General features: G+C 62.4%; 1 long non-coding RNA gene across 1 annotated transcript; it reads right to left on the bottom strand.

Moving 5' to 3' along the window:
- Nucleotides 1–3,823: 3,823 nt before the first annotated feature.
- LOC139029934 (uncharacterized) lies at nucleotides 3,824–15,588 on the bottom strand. The gene is made up of 2 exons (XR_011482263.1): nucleotides 15,039–15,588; nucleotides 3,824–8,590 (listed from the first exon to the last, which is right to left on the bottom strand). It is a non-coding gene; the product is annotated as an uncharacterized lncRNA (long non-coding RNA).
- Between the last annotated feature and the right edge of the window lie 2,148 nt (nucleotides 15,589–17,736).

Below are 17,736 nucleotides of genomic sequence, written 5' to 3'. Positions count from 1 at the left end.
TCCAGGGTGCAAGGTGGGCCTACCTGGGATTTGGGGTAAGGGCTTTGTGGCCAGTATGAGGAGGGTGGATATAATCTGGGTGACACTGAGGAGCTGTGGGGAGAGGGTGGGCTCAAGGGGGACTGGGAGGTGGATGGGAGGTGCTCACCAAATGCCGGCTGGCTGTCCCCAAGCTGTACCCTGCAGGGTGCCCTGTGCGGACAGATGGGCTCATGGACAGGCGGTGTCGGACCCAGGTCCACACAGCTGGCCTCCTAATTCCAGGCAAGGGCTTTCCGCACACGCTTTCTGGACATCCATCCCGCACTGCAGGGCTGTGCATCCACGACTGCTCACATATGCTCACAGGTGCACACCCATGTGAGTGCACACACATTCACTCTGAGTGCAGGTGGAGGGGCATCAGGGGGTTGCCTGGCCCTAACCCTAACCCGTAAGGTGTGGCCCCTTGTGCTCGTTTCAGCCAGCCCTCCTGTCAGGTGCCGGCGGGTAAAGGTGCCAGGGCACCGGGCCAGTCCTGTACAAAGGTTGGTGAGATGGGGGTCCCACAGCTGTGCTCCTGGGATAACTAACAACTGTTGTGACTGTGCTCCTCAGTCTTTGGGGACTGGGGCCGCATGGCTTATCCACCAGAGAGGGCCAGGCAGAGCCAGCACGCCCCCTCAGCACATCCTGGTCACAGGGTGGCTGCGTTCCTGGGGTGCAGGGTGTATCCCCAACCGTACACCTTGGCAGGCCCTGCCTCTCCCTCACCCCCAAGTTCTTTCTCTTCCTCCCTTACCTTCTTCTTCCCTGTCTCCCTCCCTGCAGACCCTCCCTCTCCTCCTGCAGCAACAAAGAAATCAACTGTCAGCCACCCCCCACCCCACAGTTCACTCCCTCCTGAGATGCTGATGCACAGACCTGGTCATTAACCTGCCATCTCCCTCCCCTCGTGTGGACAGTCCTCTCTCTCTTTCTCTTTCTGTCTCTCTTTCCTTCCACCTCTCTCCTCATCCCCCTTCCCCACCTCCCCTCTTGAAAAGCAAGAGCAATGGGAGTCAAGATCTTCTCTTGGCGATAATTATTGAAAAGTTCAGTGTAGACAGAAGCGATGCTGTGAGGAGGAGAGGAGGGGAGAATATTAAAATGCATGTGCACAGCTTGGCTTTGCAGCAGATGTTGGCATAATTAGAGAGGAAAAAATTATGAAATTAATTTGTGGTTCAATGTAAATTTCAGCGATGGGGGAAAGCTGGGCTCTAGTCACCTCATGTGAACGGATAGACACGCACACGCATGCACACACACACACACACACGCATGCAGCACACCCCAGCTGCCAGGGAAGTGGTAATTTTCAGAACCCATCCAGGGGGAGAAACTGGCATGAAAGCCAGGGAGGGGGCCGAGGGTGGGATTCGTCCTCTTAAAGGCACAGTGGCTCACCGCAGGGGGAGACTGGAACTGGGCCGGAACCTTTTGGCTAGTCAGGGTCAGAGCTCAGGCCCCCGATATCACAACAGCCCAAGGATGACCCTGTGGCCTCAGCTTAGGACAGATACACCACGGGGTGCTGGGCCCTCACCCTATGGGTGTCACTGCTCTCCACATCCTCCAGCCGTGGGAGGCGAGGGTGGGTGGTATGGTGACATAGGGCCATCGCCAGATCAGAACAGAGGGTCCCTGCTGGGGGGTAGCAGTCTACCTGGTTCTGTGAGCTCAGGCAGGCAGACTCAGGGACCCCTGAGCGGAGGCAGGGGTGCCAGCTGAGACATTGCTGGGGTGGCACTAGGGAGCCATGGAGAGTTGCTGAGCAGGGAGGGGCGTGGGAAGTGTGCGGCCCCTCTAGCCAAGCCATCCAGCCTCTCTGTCTCGTATTCTTTGTCCGCCACCACCCCAGTTCCCTCTCACTTGTCATCTCATCTCTGGGGGCACCCCCTTTCAAGGAGTCAGGGGGGGCCCTGGGGCAGGTGGCGAGGCAGAGACTCACCTCTCGCTGTACCGTGGCCAGGCCGGACCAGCCCTCCCCCTCTACCCCCTACTGTGCTAGACCAGCTGAGAGACCCTCTGGGCCTTGGTGTCCATATCTGCCCCGGAAGGACTGGCCTGAGCTCTCTATCTGTGTCCTGGGTGCCGCTGCCCTCTGCCTGGCTGCCACCGTGCTCCCACCCCCCACCGTGAAGCCTGCCAGTAATGACAAACGATTGTGAAAGAGGCCCCTGCCGCCTGCTCACCACACCCCCGTGCTGAGGAAGCACCTCCAGCCCAACCTGGGGGCTCCAGCCAGAGCCTCAGACCGCCCCCCCCAGGCCTACATCCCCACCTGCTTGGACCCTGAGCCCTCCTGTTGCCCCCCTTAGCTGGGCACATCCCTTCCAGGTGTTCTGGTGCTTGTCCCCAAGGACATCATGCCCTGTGGCCCTCATGAGCCATTCCTGCCTGCAGCGGGCCTCCCCCTGGGTCATCATCACCCCCACCCCTCGCCACCTCATCCTCTGCCACCTCATACACTGACCTGGGCCATTTTGGCCCCTTTGTTCCCCTGGTGAGCCCTCCTCCAGGAAGCCCTCCCTGACCACCCTCTGGAGGCATTGTCAGAGATGTCTGTGCCCCTCCCCTCAGGACCACAAGCCTCTTCAAACAACTTTAGGTGCACTACAGGCCCAGAGTGCCTGCCCTGCCCACAGGCCCCTAGGGGTGCCCCCATCCTCCTGGGAGCTGTGTCCACACGTCCTAGATTCATCATCAACGTCACTGATTCTCCTCTGACCCTCTTGGGACCCGAGGAGAAGGTTGGCCTCCCTAAGCCTCAAGCATTGGTGTTGATGAGGACTTGCCTGCAGGTGTCTGAGCTGTTTCTGTGGGGCATCCAGCAGTGGCTCCAGCCCAGTGCCATGGGTGGTCACTGGTCGCAGAGTTGCCCAGTGGCAGCTCCGTAACAGTGCAGGGCAGAGGGAGCCGCCAGCCCCAGACAGGTGCAGAGGAGACAGTTGGGTGGCCTAGGGGCCCCGTGGCTTGTCCAGAGCCATCATGGCTGGAACCCATATCCATGTGGACCCAGCACCCGTGTGTCTGCTGCCTCCTCTGGACGGGGACAGACCTTGTGCAGGACTCTGGTCAGAGGCCAGAGCCTCTCCTGAGAACCCTGGTGAGTCTAGCCCTGCCTGGACCAGAGCTCAAAGCCCGGGGACCAGACAGGTCTCTTGCCTTCCTCTCATGTCTGGTCAGCTGGTCAGCGTCAGGCTGATGCCACCTCTACACTCAGAGCATGAGGAGAGAGAGGCAGACAGACCAACGCCTGTGCTGTCCTCACAGGACTGAGCCATGTGGCCCGAGCCGACTGTGCCCTGGGACAGTCTGAGGCCCCCTCGGATCCCGGGAGACAAAGGGATGATGATGGAGTTGGGCCCCCAGGGCCCAGGTGGAGGGGGTGTCTCCCCCTGCCCAACCCCAGCGGGGCTGCCTGCAGTCACAGGCAGGGAGTGCCCAGCCTTCTTGTTGCTCTGATTCTGTTTCTTTGTTTCACCCTCTAAACTTACATCTTTATTAATAAGTAAGAAGAGGCAGGGAGGCTGGGGCTTGGTGAGAAATGTCTGTGTCCATTCTGGTGGGATCCTGTAACGTGTGCAAGTGGCCATGGTGGGGGCTGCGTGTGGTGGGTGCTTGTGCAGCGGCCACGGTCTGCGCACCCGTCCTGTGCATCTGTGTCGCGTGTGGACTTGCCTGCTCTGGGGTTACTCCCAGCAGCCCCCACCCGCTCCACCCCCCAGCTCATTAAGGCTCTCCCATTATTCTGACATTTGTGCGCGTCACGTACCGGCAAGAAGTAATTTACTTAGAAGAAATTAAAAGTTCATTTTAATTGAGCGCACACTGCAGTATGCAAATGAGTGCATTATGCACCCCAAGCAGAAGTAGAAGCAGCGCTTAACCCTCCGCTTACCGGGCTCCTCAGCTCAAGGCTGGGGTGCTCCCAGCCTTTCCGAGGCCTCCCGTCCCCAGGTCCCCAGGTGGGAGGGGGCCAGCCACACAGGGAGCCATGTGTCCCTCCTGAGCCATCCGAGAACTTTTTCCAGATGCAGCAGTCACGTGAGCACCGGCGCCCAGGGGTCATGTGAGTGCCAGCACCCTGGGGAGACACCCTAGCTCTGAGCCGATGTGGGCTCAGCCAGGCCCCAGGCTCTCTGGGGCACGGGCTAGTGTCACCCCAGCTCCAAGAGGCCCCCAAAGCAGGCTGAATGCCGCAGAGAATCCCCGAGGCCAGAGTGCAGGGGGGCCCCAGCGTGGTTGGCGATCCTGGCCTCCCCAGATGTGTGACCGGGACTGGTGTCCAGCATGTGCTCTGACCCTGTGAGCTGAGACCCTGAGAGCTGGCACGTCACCACAGCCCAGGGCCTGGTCAGACAGGGCGAGTGTCAGGCTCCCCACGCAGACCCTTCCCTGTGCCCAGGCCGGATGCACACACCCACCTCCTGCCATTTACAGTTGTGGCCCCCGAGGTTCAGAAGGGATGAGCAGCTTGTCCAAATGATGAAGGAGCCTCAAGAAACAGGGCTAGTGTCCAGGCTTGGGGCCTGCTAGAGTGCCGTTGCGGCCACGTCACCCAGTTGGGGCACCGGGGCAGCCTCTTGTGCCCACAGAAGGACACATTGGCTCCTTCCTTGGGCCCTGGGGCACCCCCAGGGGTGCCTCACTGCCACCCAGAAGGGCAGCAGGCTTCGTCTCCAGCAGAGGCCTCTACCAGAAGGTCGGAGGTGGGTGTCGAGTTCCAGCTGGGTGCCTGTGGCATGGGTCACCTCGTTTGTCAATGGGGTGTGTCAGGCTACCCACCATGGTGTCCAGCGTCCTGCAAGGCCTGCAAGTGTGGCCTGGGGCTGGTCTCTGCCCCATTCACGTGCTTTCCTCCTCCATCCCTCCCTCTGCCTTGCTGTCCCCTGTTGTCCAACCCTAAGGTGGGGCTGGCAGGTCAACACCTACACAGAAGAGCAGGGGAGGGCAGACCTCCCACACCCCGGCTTCCAGAGGGGCCTGGCCCCTGCACCAGGAGCCGGGCTTCTGCTCGAGCTGTGGTTGGTCCCTAGGCGGTTGTTTTTATGTTGGATTTTCCCTACCTGTCAGACCTGGGATTTTTAATGACAGTGAGAGTGAAGCTGGCTCCCGGGTGTGCGCTGATAGCAGCTGCAGGAGGCAGAGCATCTCCCAACCAGCCCACAGAACCCACAGACGCAAACAAAGTGCCATCCTGGCGCCCGTGGACACATGGGCACAGCAGGGCTGAGCAGGCTGTTCCTGCCGTCCCCGGGTGTCCGGCCAACTGGGCACGGTCCCTCAGGGCCACTGTCCGCCTGGCTGCAGCCCCCTCCTGCCCTGCCGCTCGGTCTGCACCCGCCCACACGTGGGAGTCTGTGCCCCCCCTCCCCCCGCCGCCGCGACGGGCCCCTCACCTCCGCCCCGCCTCCCAGTCCAGAGCTGTTTCATCTCACAGGTTCCCTGAAGGGGGCGATGCACGAGTGGGAGGCCGCCACCCCACGTGAGGCTCTCGGGCCCTGGGTGGCCAGTGACACTGGGACAACCCCACCAATCAGGCAGTGGGGCCCTGGAGGGTGGGTTGGCTTCACAGGGCCTGGGAGTCTGCTTTCCGAACAGGTGCCTAAGGAGCAGGTGAGACTCGGCAGGACCACCTGAGAAGCCCTGTGAGCTGCTGGCCTGGGGTCCATGGCGAGCTCTCCACCAGCTCACCCCTCTTGGTCACCCTGAGGGGTACCCTGGTGGGGGCACAATCAGGAACCCATCAGCACCTTTTCCTGGAGGCTGAGGGAGGGGCACAGTGATCACAGGCCCAGGAGAGATGGGGGCCAGCCTTGGGGCACCTTCCTTCTTGTTCTGCAGACACAGTGCTGAGTCCCAGACCCTCCCGAGTTCTCTGGGCCGCTAGTTGGGAGGGTGGCTGGTTTCTCTATGGCTGTCGGGTTCCTGGTTGTGCTCCCCGCCAGGGTACCCCTCAGGGTGACCCAGAGGGGTTGGGGGCAGGCAGGCCCGCTGCTCGGGCAGTTCCTGTGCCCCAAAGTGCCCATGTCTCCCACCCCAGAGTGGGGAGCTTGGCCCATGGGGGCCCATCGTGAGGGGCCAACCCTGGGGCCTGTTTGTAGGAGACTGGGGACTTGTCGGGACCACGCTGTGTGTGGCCAGCTCTCCCCCTCTTACTGCAACTGCAGCTCCCAGGCTCCCGCGGCCTCCGGCCCACTGGTGCACACCCACCACCCGTCTCCCTGTCCGCAGCCGTGTCCTGTGTCCTCGGGCCCCCCAAGCTGGGCAGCGCACACCCTGTGTGCATCACTGTGGCCCTTGCACTGCAGCGCCTGGCACCACCACCTCCCCATGTGTGCGTGTTGAGCTGTCCTGAGCGTGTGCAGGGTGCCCCACGAAGGCATCTTATCTGTGGCCCTGAGGCCTGAGCCCTTGGTCACAGTGCGCAGCTCAGCGGGGATGGAAGGGGTGTGTGGCCGGGGAGCCCTCCCAGGGCAGAGTGCCAGGCAGACCTCGCACCCCTGCTGGTGCATCTGGCTGCTGTGAGGGAGCTTGGTGGGAGCAGGAAGTTTCTCTTCTGTGCTGGCAGCCACATGGGCTCCCTGATACCTGACGCGGGGCAGAGACTCACCCTGAGAGGGTCATCCAGGAGCTCATCCAGTCCAGGTGGCCAACAGCTGGTGGGCAGTGACTCCCTGGAATTCCCACGGTTTGTGGGAGAGGCTCTGTGATCGGTTGGTGATGTCTGCCCTGGCTCAGGAAGGGACCGGTCCTCTCGTCAGGGACAACATAGCCAGCCTGGCCCGAACTCTCCCTGTGAATGCCGGTCTCTGTCTCTGTGGCCAGCCCTCCGCCTGGGTCTCCCAGATCTCGTTGTTCACAGGCCTGTCCCGATTCTGAAGACGATGAAGTCCTGCATGGTCCTTCGTGGTTTGGGTGGTGTCTGAACCCGTCACGACGTACAGCCTGAGGCAGCTGGTTGCCACCAGGCGTGTGGTAGGGCCACTCTAGTCCTGCTCACCGTGTGGGTGGGCTGACTGGCCTGCAATGCACACTGGGCCTTGGGGGTGGCGGGGGGGGGGGGGATGTCCTTGGGCCTCTTGCTGTGCAAAGAACTGGCTTCTGTGAGATGTCACTCCCTGCATTAGTCGCCCCTGGGGAGCCGGAGCTGTTTGCGTGGCTCTGGTGCATTTTGCCCTTCTGAGCGGATGTGCTGCTGTCCACCTGAGTGGGAAGCGACCACAGCTCGGGGCAGGGTCACCTGAATATGCCAGCCATGCCAGCCATGCTGGTTGCACCCAGTGTCTCATTCTGTTCTGTTTGGAATATTACTGTCCCCCACAAAGAAGACGGGGCTCAGAGCAAAGCAGGTGAATCCAGGCCCTGCTTCTCTCGGTCCATCACTGGAGGCCTGCATAATCCCTTCTGGCTCTTGAGACCTGAGAACTCAGCTCCCCAAACATCTCCCTCCTATGTACCCCCTGCCCCAGCGCCCCTCCACTCACCAGTTCCCTCCTACAGGGCCCTAGGCAAATGCCACCTCGGCCTAGAAGCCCTCCCACCCCTCTGTGCATACCAGCTTCTTGCTCTAGTTTGGGGGCAGCTGTGGGTACCCTCCATGGTCCATCGCACTGGGCAAATAAACAGGTGAAGAGGGCGGGGTGGCTCAGGGGCCCTAGGAATCTCCGGTCCTGGAAAAGCATATGGGCAGGGTCAGTGGGGAGGGAGTTTGAGGTCAGTTCCTGTGTTGTCTGGCCCCTAAGGAGCCCACACAGGCCCTTCAAAGGGAGGAAGCTGCAGGGGCGCGTGCAGGGGCTGCCTGGGGCGGGACCCAGGGGAGGCTGGGGGGAGCGGGGGCCTTTAGGGAGCTGGTTGCACCCCAGGCATGCCCTCCTGGCAGGGCTCCAGACAACAAGCAGGAAAGAGTTAAGTCCTCTGTGAGCGACTGAGAGAAAGAAGTGGTAAACAATTTTTCTCTCCCTCGGCTAAATTAATATGCAAATTCCTAAACCCCCTCCACTCCCTTCCCCTGCCTTGAAATTAGCGAGGTAGGATGCTCAGGCTAATTACGCATTCAAACGAGCGGGCTGTTCGGGCGCTGAGAGGATGCTGAAATGATTGTGCGAAGATGGGCGATGTTCGAGCGGCCCTCCTGCTGCATCTGGAGCAGCTCTCCTGTGCTGTGCGGGCAGATGCCCCCTAGCAGGGGCCGAGCCCCCAGGAGGGGCCCGCTGGAGACCCCACACCCTGTCCCTGCTCTCCCCTCCCCCCACCCACAAGCAAAATGGCCCACAAGCCCTGTGGGGCTGGTGCCCAGGCTCAGCACCTGGGCTGAGGGGCTGCGGTGATGGCTGCCACACGGCGGCTGGTGTGGGCAGGGCAGTCCATTCTGCCGGCGGACAGGGCCTCCGAGCAGGGCGGGCAGGCGGCTGAGCCAGCAGGCCCCTCACTTGCAGCCCCTCTCAGCAGGGCTCTCACAAGCTGCTTACATAAAGCAGCTTGGCTGCTGGGTTCTGGGCTGAGTACTGTGGCTCTGGGTTCACCTTCATCCCCAAAAGGTGTTTCTCTGCCAGGTGGGCATCTAGACAACGGGAGAGAAGAGGGAACAGGCATCAGAGGTGGGTAGTGTGAGCAGGAAGCAGGAAAGCCCAGGAGCTGACAAGGGCCAGAGCCGGGCCCCTCTCCTGGTCCTTCCTCTGCCTGCGAGGCTCAGCTCGCTGTCCACCAGCCCAGGCCATCCGCCCCATCCCTGCAGCCTCCTCTTCCAAACACTGCCCCTCCCTCTCGGGTGTTCACATGAGACCCCTTCTTTCTGCCTCCTCCCCACCTCCATTTCAGTCACTGCCACCCTCCAGGGCCCAGCTCCAGAGCTGGTGCCTGAGCCCCCTACGCCCTGGGCCACTTCTCCTGAGAAGCCTCTCAGAGTCTGAGACGGTCCCCCAAGCCCTGCAGGACAGCGCCCCGTGCTGGACTCTGTGGCTCTCCTGGTCCTTGGCCCCTGGCTCAGGGCTTGTAGATCTGCCCCGGGGTAAGCCGGGTTGAACAGGCTGACCAGGTGCCCTGCTCTGCAGGACCCCAGGAGTCACAGAGGGGAGGGGGCACCCATGCGGGGGTTTAACAACTGCAGCAGGTTAGAAGGAGGCTAGGTGTGGGCAGATGGGTGGGTGGGCACCAGCATCCTTGCCAGGCAGGCAGGACAAGGATCCCCAGGGCCCGGGGGCTGCCTTAGGCTGGACAGGGTTGCAGACCCCTACTTTCCCCACCTGGACGTAGAGGCCGGGCCTGGTTCTGAAGAGCACCGGGAAGGGTAGTGGACAGAGCCTGTGCGTCATAGGCTGGTCAGGTCATGCCCTCCATTGGCCTGTCTCCCCATCTGGGCTGGATTAGATCCTCTCCGGATACCCTTCCTGGTGTACAGTTCCAGGCCCAGGATCTGTTATCCCACTCATTAAGCCCATGCTGAAGGCCTCAGGGCACCCAACACCAACCTCAGCAGAAAACGCACAATTTCAGGGCAACCCTTCTCCCCACAGAGGAGAGGCGGGAGGCAGAGGGAACCAGCAGGCAGGCAGACACCCCGGCCCTGCATATTTGCCCTCTCTCTGCCCATGCCGAGAGCAGCCAGGTTTCCAGAGTTGTTGAAGGGTGGGGGTGGGGGGGGGGTCAGGAAAGAAGGAGCAGGGCCGCAGGGATGCATGGATGGATAGAAGGGTGACTTCAAACACTCAGTGGGGGTGGCAAGGATGTGGAGTGCGGTCCGGCCTTTCTTGACCCCAGAGGTGGTACTCACTGGGTCAGAGGGCTGGACGGGTGAGGGAGGCAGATCACCCGGGGGTGGCAGAGCGTCTCAATGTGGCTACCTCAGCTGGGACCTGCAGCTCTGAGCTGCAGCGGTGATACTGCAAGTGGATGGGGACTAATTAGGAGAGAACCCAGGGGGAGGAGAACCCGGAGGTGGGGTGTCCTCGAGGCCTGAGAACACAGGTCCAAGGCAGCGCCGGCCATCCGCCCCACCAGGTGTGACCTGGGTTCCTGGAGGAGGGGTTAGGGTTAGGTAAGATGGCCGGCCACACCTGATCCCACCGTGGACCCCACTCCTGACGCAGTGCTGGGCACTGGCTGCCCTGGGCAGGGATCTTCGGGAAGGGGGGAGGGGCCGAAAAGCCGATCCTCCGGCTTCCTGGAGCCGGCCTCCTCCTGGAGGTGAGGGCTACCCTGTCAGGCCCGGGGGCTTTGTCCCTCTGACGGTGATGCATGGCCCCAGTAGCTCCCCGAGCGAGTTCGTGGCTGAGAGTTCTGGCGCAGCTGCTGCCCCCCCCCCCGCCACCCCCAGGCGCTCGGCGATGCCAGGCTGCGGTGCAAATTAACACCATTTGTTCTGCAGAATGTGCTTCATTTCTGTGTTCCACACAGAGCTCATTACCTCGCGGCAGCTCCTCCATCCCCAGCCCACCGCCTGCACTGCATGGGGGAGGGTGCTGGGCTGGGTCCTTGGACCGTGAACTGGAATGCTGGTGGGCTCTGGGAATCGTTTCTGGGGGGCTCCTGGCCTGACACTCCAGCAGCGTCATTTCTGCACCTCCCAGCCCTGTGGCCTTCGGCTAGTGGGAGTGGGAGGTGGGAGTGATTTGACCTCTGAGTCCCTGCACTGGCCTCCCAGACAATCAGACCACTTGGCCAAACTGGAGCTCAGCTCTCAGGAAAAGGCATCAAGTCTTATTTTGTCACTGTGGGTGACAGTTGTCAAGGTCAGAGCTGGCAGTTAGACAAAGACTCCACCCAGAGGCCAGGCCAGGCAGGCGAGGCCCCGGGTGGTTTGGGGGAGGCTGGCAGCCCTGGAGCCCCTGTGTGTGGCACAGTGGGTCCAGGAACTGGCTACCCACTTCTGATCCTGGGCAAAGTTTCCAGGATGGGACCCTGAGGGCACTGGAGGGGGCTGGGGGTGAGCACCTGATGCCCAGGGAAGGCCTGGGGGCAGGACTCAGGCCCAAGGGGCACAGCCAGCCTTTGGTCACCACCTGCTGTGGGAGCCTGGGGTCTTATGGACCCCCTCACATGGCAACTCTCACCATGGTCCCCTGTTTCCAGGGGGTCTTGGGGCAGCCACTTGCCCCACAAACTGTCCCTCCAGAGCTAGGAGACTGGGCTAAGCAGAGGGACCCAGCGCAGAACGGCAGCTGGACCCCATGGAGGATCTCGTTAAAGACCTGCCCTTCACTGGCTTCCCCGGCTTAGAACAGGGCCCACAGGACCGCCTCCCACAGGCCCCATGTGCTGGCCTCCCCCTTCCCCCACTGGGCTTCCTCACCCACCTGCCCTGCCCCCACTTGGGGGCTGGGGTCCCAGGGAGGTGCACCTGGGGAGCTCACACTGTTTGTAGAAGCTGCTTGTCCCCAGAGCATCCCCCAACCAGGGCAAATCTCCCTGGGGGCTCCAGAGTTCTGGAGTTCTTTCCCTGATAGTGGCGACATGGAGGCCACTGGGCCGAAGGTTCCACAGGGTTCCCAGGGCTTCTGCAATACACCTTGAGGATGGTCCGGGGAGAGAGGTGGCAGGGGTTTGTGTAGACCCAGGGTGGCTAATGGCAGTGGCTGGCCTTGGCCGACCAGAGCCTCGTCCCTGATCGCTGGCTTTTCCTGGGGGCAGTTGGGGTACAGCACCACCCTTCCATGAACTCAGATTTACAAATGAGAAAGTGGAGGCTCAGAGAGGGCAAAGGTCACACAGCAAGCTGGGAGCTGGACTCAGCATCGAGCACTTTGCACCCCCACCCTCCTCCACTCCACCCCTGGCCCCTGATGAACCGAGGCCAGGCAGTACAGGCATCGGTGTGGGGGAGCCACCTGAGCCCCAGGCCCGAGCCCCACCCACCTCACCCTCCTCTCCTGTCTGTCCAGCCCCCGCCCCGTCACCCAACAACCCAGCCTCCAGCACCAACAGAACCTCGGCTTCAAGCTTAGACACACACCCTTATATCTGAGAGGTGGGAGGAGTGCTGTCCCACCCAGGAGCCGGCCTTGGATCAGGGAGTAGAGGAGGGGCGCCTGGAGGCCATCACTGCCCACGGAGCTGCAGAGATGCTGGCTGCGGGGCTGGGCAGGTGGGGGCAGTGACAGGGATGGGGAGCATCCGAGGATGCGCCTGGCACCGTGGGAGGACACCTGCCCAGGGCGCTGCCATCAGGAGGCTCTCGGCAGCTGCCCACAGGTGCTGACAGTTGGGCAGTCAACACCTGTCCTGAGGGATTTGGTTGGGTTGTTTGATTCTCCCACTTTGTAGAATGCTAAACTGGGACTTGGGGGACAAGGATCCATGCATGTGGAGCACTTGGCCGATCTGTGAGCAGTGGCTGAGGCCACTCAGGGCCAAGCCCCAGCTCGTGAACCCCCAGTCATCCTGTCCTTGGTTCCATCAGACATGGCTAGGGCAGGGTGCAGTGACCATGACCCTGTCCGTTGAGACTCAGGGACATGGTGGGGAGACCTGGGGGCTCCCTCACAAGCTGCAGATGGCAGTTGGGGTTCTGTGTGGACTTTGCAAAGGTCTGGGGATGCCCAGTGTGACCAGCATGGGGTAATGTCAGTGTGCATGGCCCAGAGCATGGGGTCGGGTCCATTCTGCTCCATTATGAAGCCCCATCTCCATGCATGGAAGCCAGCACCTAGGTGTTCGACTGATACAGAATAAGCAAGTGGATGGACGGATGGACAGATGGATGGGTGGATGGCAGGTGACCAGTGTGGCCACCACACAGCAGGTGGGACTTTATTGGCTGTGCACTGGTCTTGGTGTGAGGCAGGGGGCCATCAGACACCAGAGCAAATCATCGAGGGGAGCTATAGATGCCTTTCTAGCTGGGGCTGCAGAGCAGACGGCTTGTCCACATGGGGCAGCTGGTGCTCACGTGAGGTGGCCAGGGTTTGACGCAGTGGGCGGGGGGGTCTGCCCAGCAGACGCCCGCTCGTTCCCAGGACCTTTCTGTGAGGCTCACTTTCTGTGGTGTGGGAAACTGCAGAGGCTGTTCTGTCAAGAAACAGAAAGACTCCATGAATATTTCATTAGGGGGTGCTGTGCCGGCCTCCAGGAATGTCTGGCAGGGTCTCCAGGGAGCTGGGAGCCCTGTGCAGGAAGCAGGACTGTGAGATGCTGGGGGTGGGGTGGGGCTTGGAGACAGTAGGGGGGCACCAGCCTCTGCCCCTGCAGGTGCCTCTCGTGTCCAGCCGACTGTGGTCCTTCATGCTCTGCCTGTCACCGTGCTGGCTTGAGCTCCACCCCATTTCTGTGGACAAAGACTTGCTGACATGAGGGCAGAGGCCCTGGGCCAGCTTCCTCATTGCCCCCAGCACAGCTCCCATGGCCCACACCCTGCCCCACCCAGGACTGTGGCCAGGTCAGAGCTGCTTAGGGGGCAGGGGACCCCAGAGAGCGGTGAGACCTGGTGAGGCCATGGAGCTGGAGCAGCAATGGGACCGGGGTACCCAGAAAGGTTTGATGGGGAGGTGGGCTGTGGTTGGGGGGGTCCCTGCACCCATCGCTGGGGGCACAGTGGATGGCCACAGTTGCCCAAAGACCCTGGCGTTCCGAAATCCCCTACTGGGTGTTCAGACTAGGGCTCACCTGGGCCTGATCAGCACCTGCCCTGCTGGCGGGAGTGTCAGGGAGGGCGATGGAGAGACCTGGGGCTAGACAGGTGACCCCTCAGCCTCAAAGACCTGGCCAACCCACAGAGCGGGGAAGGCTCTCCACAGGGCCCAGCTGTCCCATGGGCCACTCACCCAGGGGGCTGCCCACTGAGGCCGGGAGACCTTGCTCTCCTGCTGCTTCCAGGAGCCCCCAGAGTGCTACCCACCCAGTGCACTGAGGCTGCTGGCCCAGTTCCCAGAGAAGGCGGCTGGACTGGGTGCCTCCTTCCGACCTCCATTACCCGCCCCATTACCCACCCAGCGAGGGGGACAGCCTGTCGCTGGGAACCCCTTTCCTCTGCCCAAGTGACTGGCCGGAGCCCAGACCCCTCTCTGCCCCCCAAAGCCAGGCCCCTCCAGCCCCACCAGACTCTGCGCTTGGCTTTTCAGGCTCCTCCTGGCTTGGCAACACTGGGACCAGCCTCTGCCCCGGGTGCAGGCACCAAGGGGGAACCACCACACCCCGCCCTACCACGCCCCCCCATGCACCTTCTGTCTTGGATCTATACTGGGTACTCTGAGTGTCAAGGAGAACAGCGTCCAGCCCAGGGTCCCTGGGGTGGCAGAGGTGTCTTGTCTGCTCCTGTGCCCCTGGCCAAGACCTGCATCCCTGTGCCCCTCAACCGCCACCACAGGTCCTGACTGGGGAGGGGTGGCCAGGCGCCTGCAGGGCTTTGTCCAGGGAGCCTCTGACATGAGTCCTCCCCATCCAGGCGGCTCGCCCCCACCCCGTGCCCTCGACAGCTGGGCTCCTTGGCACCGCCATCCAAGCTCCTGTGACAGGCACGCTTGGCCGTGGTCCCGCGGGTCTGCACACAGCCCTGCTGCGCCAGGCAGGTGGTGGGGCTTGGGGCAGAAGGGAGGAGGGAGGGGAGTCTCGGGATCTCCCAGCCCATCCAGGTGTCGCCCTCCAACCACCTTTCCCAACCCTGCCTGATTTCCCCAGGTTGGTCTCCAGGAAGAAACAGACATTCAAGGACGGTTTGGGGACATTCCAAAATGGGGGACCGAGAGGACCTGGCCCTGAGAGCCGCAGGGCTTCTCGGAGTGGAGATGATGCAGCCACAGGACCCTGGAGGGAGGCCCGAGCACCAGAGCTGGAGGTGCTGCCATGCGGAGCGGAGGACCCGGGCGTGGCTACTGGCCGCTTCATTCCCTGCTGCAGGGGCGACTGATCCACTCCTGCACCCAGGACAGCGCTTGGGGAGCCTGGGGCTGATAGAGCCAGCTGTGCTGGCCCGGACATGGAGGGCCTAGACCCCCACTGATCCCGAAAGCTGGTGCCATGTCGTCCGCACCCAGGCCAAGACCCGGCCACCTGCCGGATGAGCCCCACGCGGCTATTACCTGTGCTGCGCTGGCCGCCTGCTCCCAGCCGGTCCTCCGTGGCTCCTCTGCCAAGCGGCTGCCGCCTTCAGGATGGGCTGCCAGCAATTTGCCGCGGGTTTTGTTTGTGAGTATCGGCCCCGCGTGCCCGCTGGCACCCAAGAGGCCCCGGCCCTGCCGCTCTTCATGGCAAGTGTCCATCCTCCCCTCCTCGGCGGCCCCTCACCTCGCCCTCCTCCTGTCCCCGCCGCACCAGCCCGGACGGAGCCGGCCAGCCTCTTGCAGCTGAGTGCAGCCACGCTTCCTTTTTCCGTATTTTAAACGCACACACATACTCTGGCACACGCACACGCGCACACGCGCACACGCCAGGCCCCCGCCCCTGACGACACGCATCCCGTCTGTCGGGAGCAGCTCCAGCCAAGACAGCCCGGCAGTGGGCGGTGGAGACCCAGCTTCTGCACGCCTCCTCTCGCCATCGCCTCCCTCTTCTGCCAACCACTGGGAAGGAGACAGGCCTGAGTCACGCCACCTTTCAGAGACCCCACGCAGGTCCACCTGGTCAGCAGCCTGGTCCCTCTGCACCCCGCCTGGCCCCAGTGTCCCACCGTCCATGCTGTCCCAATGATCACGCCCACTCCCCATCCTTCCCTGAGGGGTGCTTGTTTGTGGCGGGCCGACCGCGGGGCTCGTGCTGGGCAGCCAGCTGGGCAAGCGTGGGGCCAGCCTCCTGGAGCCGACAGTGTAGCAGACATGGTGAAGCGTGGCTCTGGGGACACGCGTGGGCTGCATGGGGGTGACTGAGTCTGCCTGAGGGGCCAGGGCGGGGCCCCAAGTGGGCGTGAGTGTCCAGACCAACCTCACACCAGGACCAGGGAGGCAGGAAGAGGGGCCTTACTCCAGGTAGAGGACGGCAGGGTAGATACCCTGCTGCCGGCTCTGAGCCCGCCCTGGGTCACTCCTGGAACCTGATGTGGTCGGCACTTAGCTACTTCTGACCCAGGAGTCGGCCGCGGCCACCAGGGGGCAGGGGATATGGGTAGGTGCAGCTCCCGTCCCAACCTCAGGATGCAGAGCGAGGACCTGGGCCTTAGTGACCCCCAGCAGCTCTTTCCCCCTGGACCTCCTGCCTCCCTCCTCCCACCACTGAGAAAACGACCTCTTCTGGACCAAGCCCCCTGCCATGGTCTCAGGGAGACTGCAGGACCGCCGCCCCCACAGGCACAGGTGGGAGGTAGGCGGCTCTTCAGACTGTTCCTGCCTGTCTCTGGCTAGGGGGTCTGTTTGGGTCAAGCAATCACCGGCCCTCCCTAAGCACCTGGCATTGCCAGGAACCTCTCTGATCTTCTGTCTCCAGGCCTCGCTTTGCCCTTCTTTCTGAATTCTTTTCCTACCAGTTATTCTAAGCACTAGAAAACTGTAATTGGCTTCAAAACTCCTTGAAGAGCCCCAAGTGGTCAAGAAGGAAAAGTTGCTGCCAGATGGTCCTTCTCTGTGGGGCTGAGGCCCAGCGGCCCCTCTGCTCCGCCTGGGCCCCGCCCTCCACTACATCCAGGTGGCTCCGAGGTGACCTCCAGGGCCACCTCTGACCTTGAGGTCACTGGGTCCCCCTCTATGTAGGGTGGGCCCAGGCCCCACTCCCCACCCTCGTTCTCTGGAACATTCCAGCAGCTCCTACTGAGGTAGCTCTCTTCCTCCCTCCTCAGAGCCCCGTTTTAAACTGTGTTCAAACACTCATACAAGTCACCATTGAAAGCACCTGGGAGAGCAGAGGTCAATGGCGTCCAACTGGTCCCCAGGCTGTGCAGCCACCAGCTCTGTCCAGTTCTAGAAAGTTCCGTCTCTGACCCCAGCCCAGCCATGTCGGCTTCCTGCCTGGGGTTCCCCACACAGGGTACCACCCACACATGGCTCCCCTCTGGGGTGCTTCGAGGCTGCTCCGCACCGTGGCCTGCAGCGAGCCGCCTTCCTGTGGGGCTGACTTGGCTCCTCCTTCAGTGACCCTGCTTCCTCCTGTGCAGCCGGTGACCCTTTCCACAGTGACCACAGGCTATGGCCCAGTGGGGCTGTGACGAGAATGAAGGTTTTTAGTGACTCAGGATGGCTCCTAGCCTGGCTGGATAGGAGGAGGCACGATTCCCTGAAAACAAGCCCAGTCTGTCTCAGTCAGGTTGAGAGTCACCCTGCCCCGGCCCCCCTGCCCCTTGGATGAGGTCATGCGACTGACTGTGTTCTATGTCCGGCTGAGTGCACCCAGCCCCAGGGCCCGAGGCCCACGGCCACCCTAGCGTTCGCCCCTGTGGGGTGAAACAGCTGCCATCTGTGCGTGGTTGTGGGAGCCAGGTCCCATGGAAGTGAAGAAGCAAAGGCTCTAGACGTCCTGGCTGACCACTGGACAGGGAGACTGGCGTGCTCAGGGCAAGGTCAACAGGAGGGCAGCCCATCAGGAAGGTGGACCAGCAGCCTTGATCTGACCACCGAACTGCACCAGCAGAATGGCCCCAAGCCCAGCGTCCTGGGGATGCCTGTGTGTGCAGCTCCCAGAGGCCCAGCCTCCCCCCCAAGGCCCACCCCCAACTTGCCGGGGCTCCATCTGTCATGCTGATGGATGGGCTGAGTTGGGGGACCCCCAGCTGGGGTCAGCGCCCTGCTGCCTGTGGGACTCATGCCTCACCCATCACCAGGGGCTTCTGGCCGGCTGGGCGGGGCAGCTGCAAGA

The sequence above is a fragment of the Odocoileus virginianus genome, chromosome 20, assembly GCF_023699985.2.
Source record: "Odocoileus virginianus isolate 20LAN1187 ecotype Illinois chromosome 20, Ovbor_1.2, whole genome shotgun sequence".
Classification (NCBI taxonomy): Eukaryota; Metazoa; Chordata; class Mammalia; order Artiodactyla; family Cervidae; genus Odocoileus; species Odocoileus virginianus.
The sequence above is the reverse complement of the archived record's forward strand: the minus strand, read 5'-3'. Positions and strand labels throughout refer to the sequence as shown.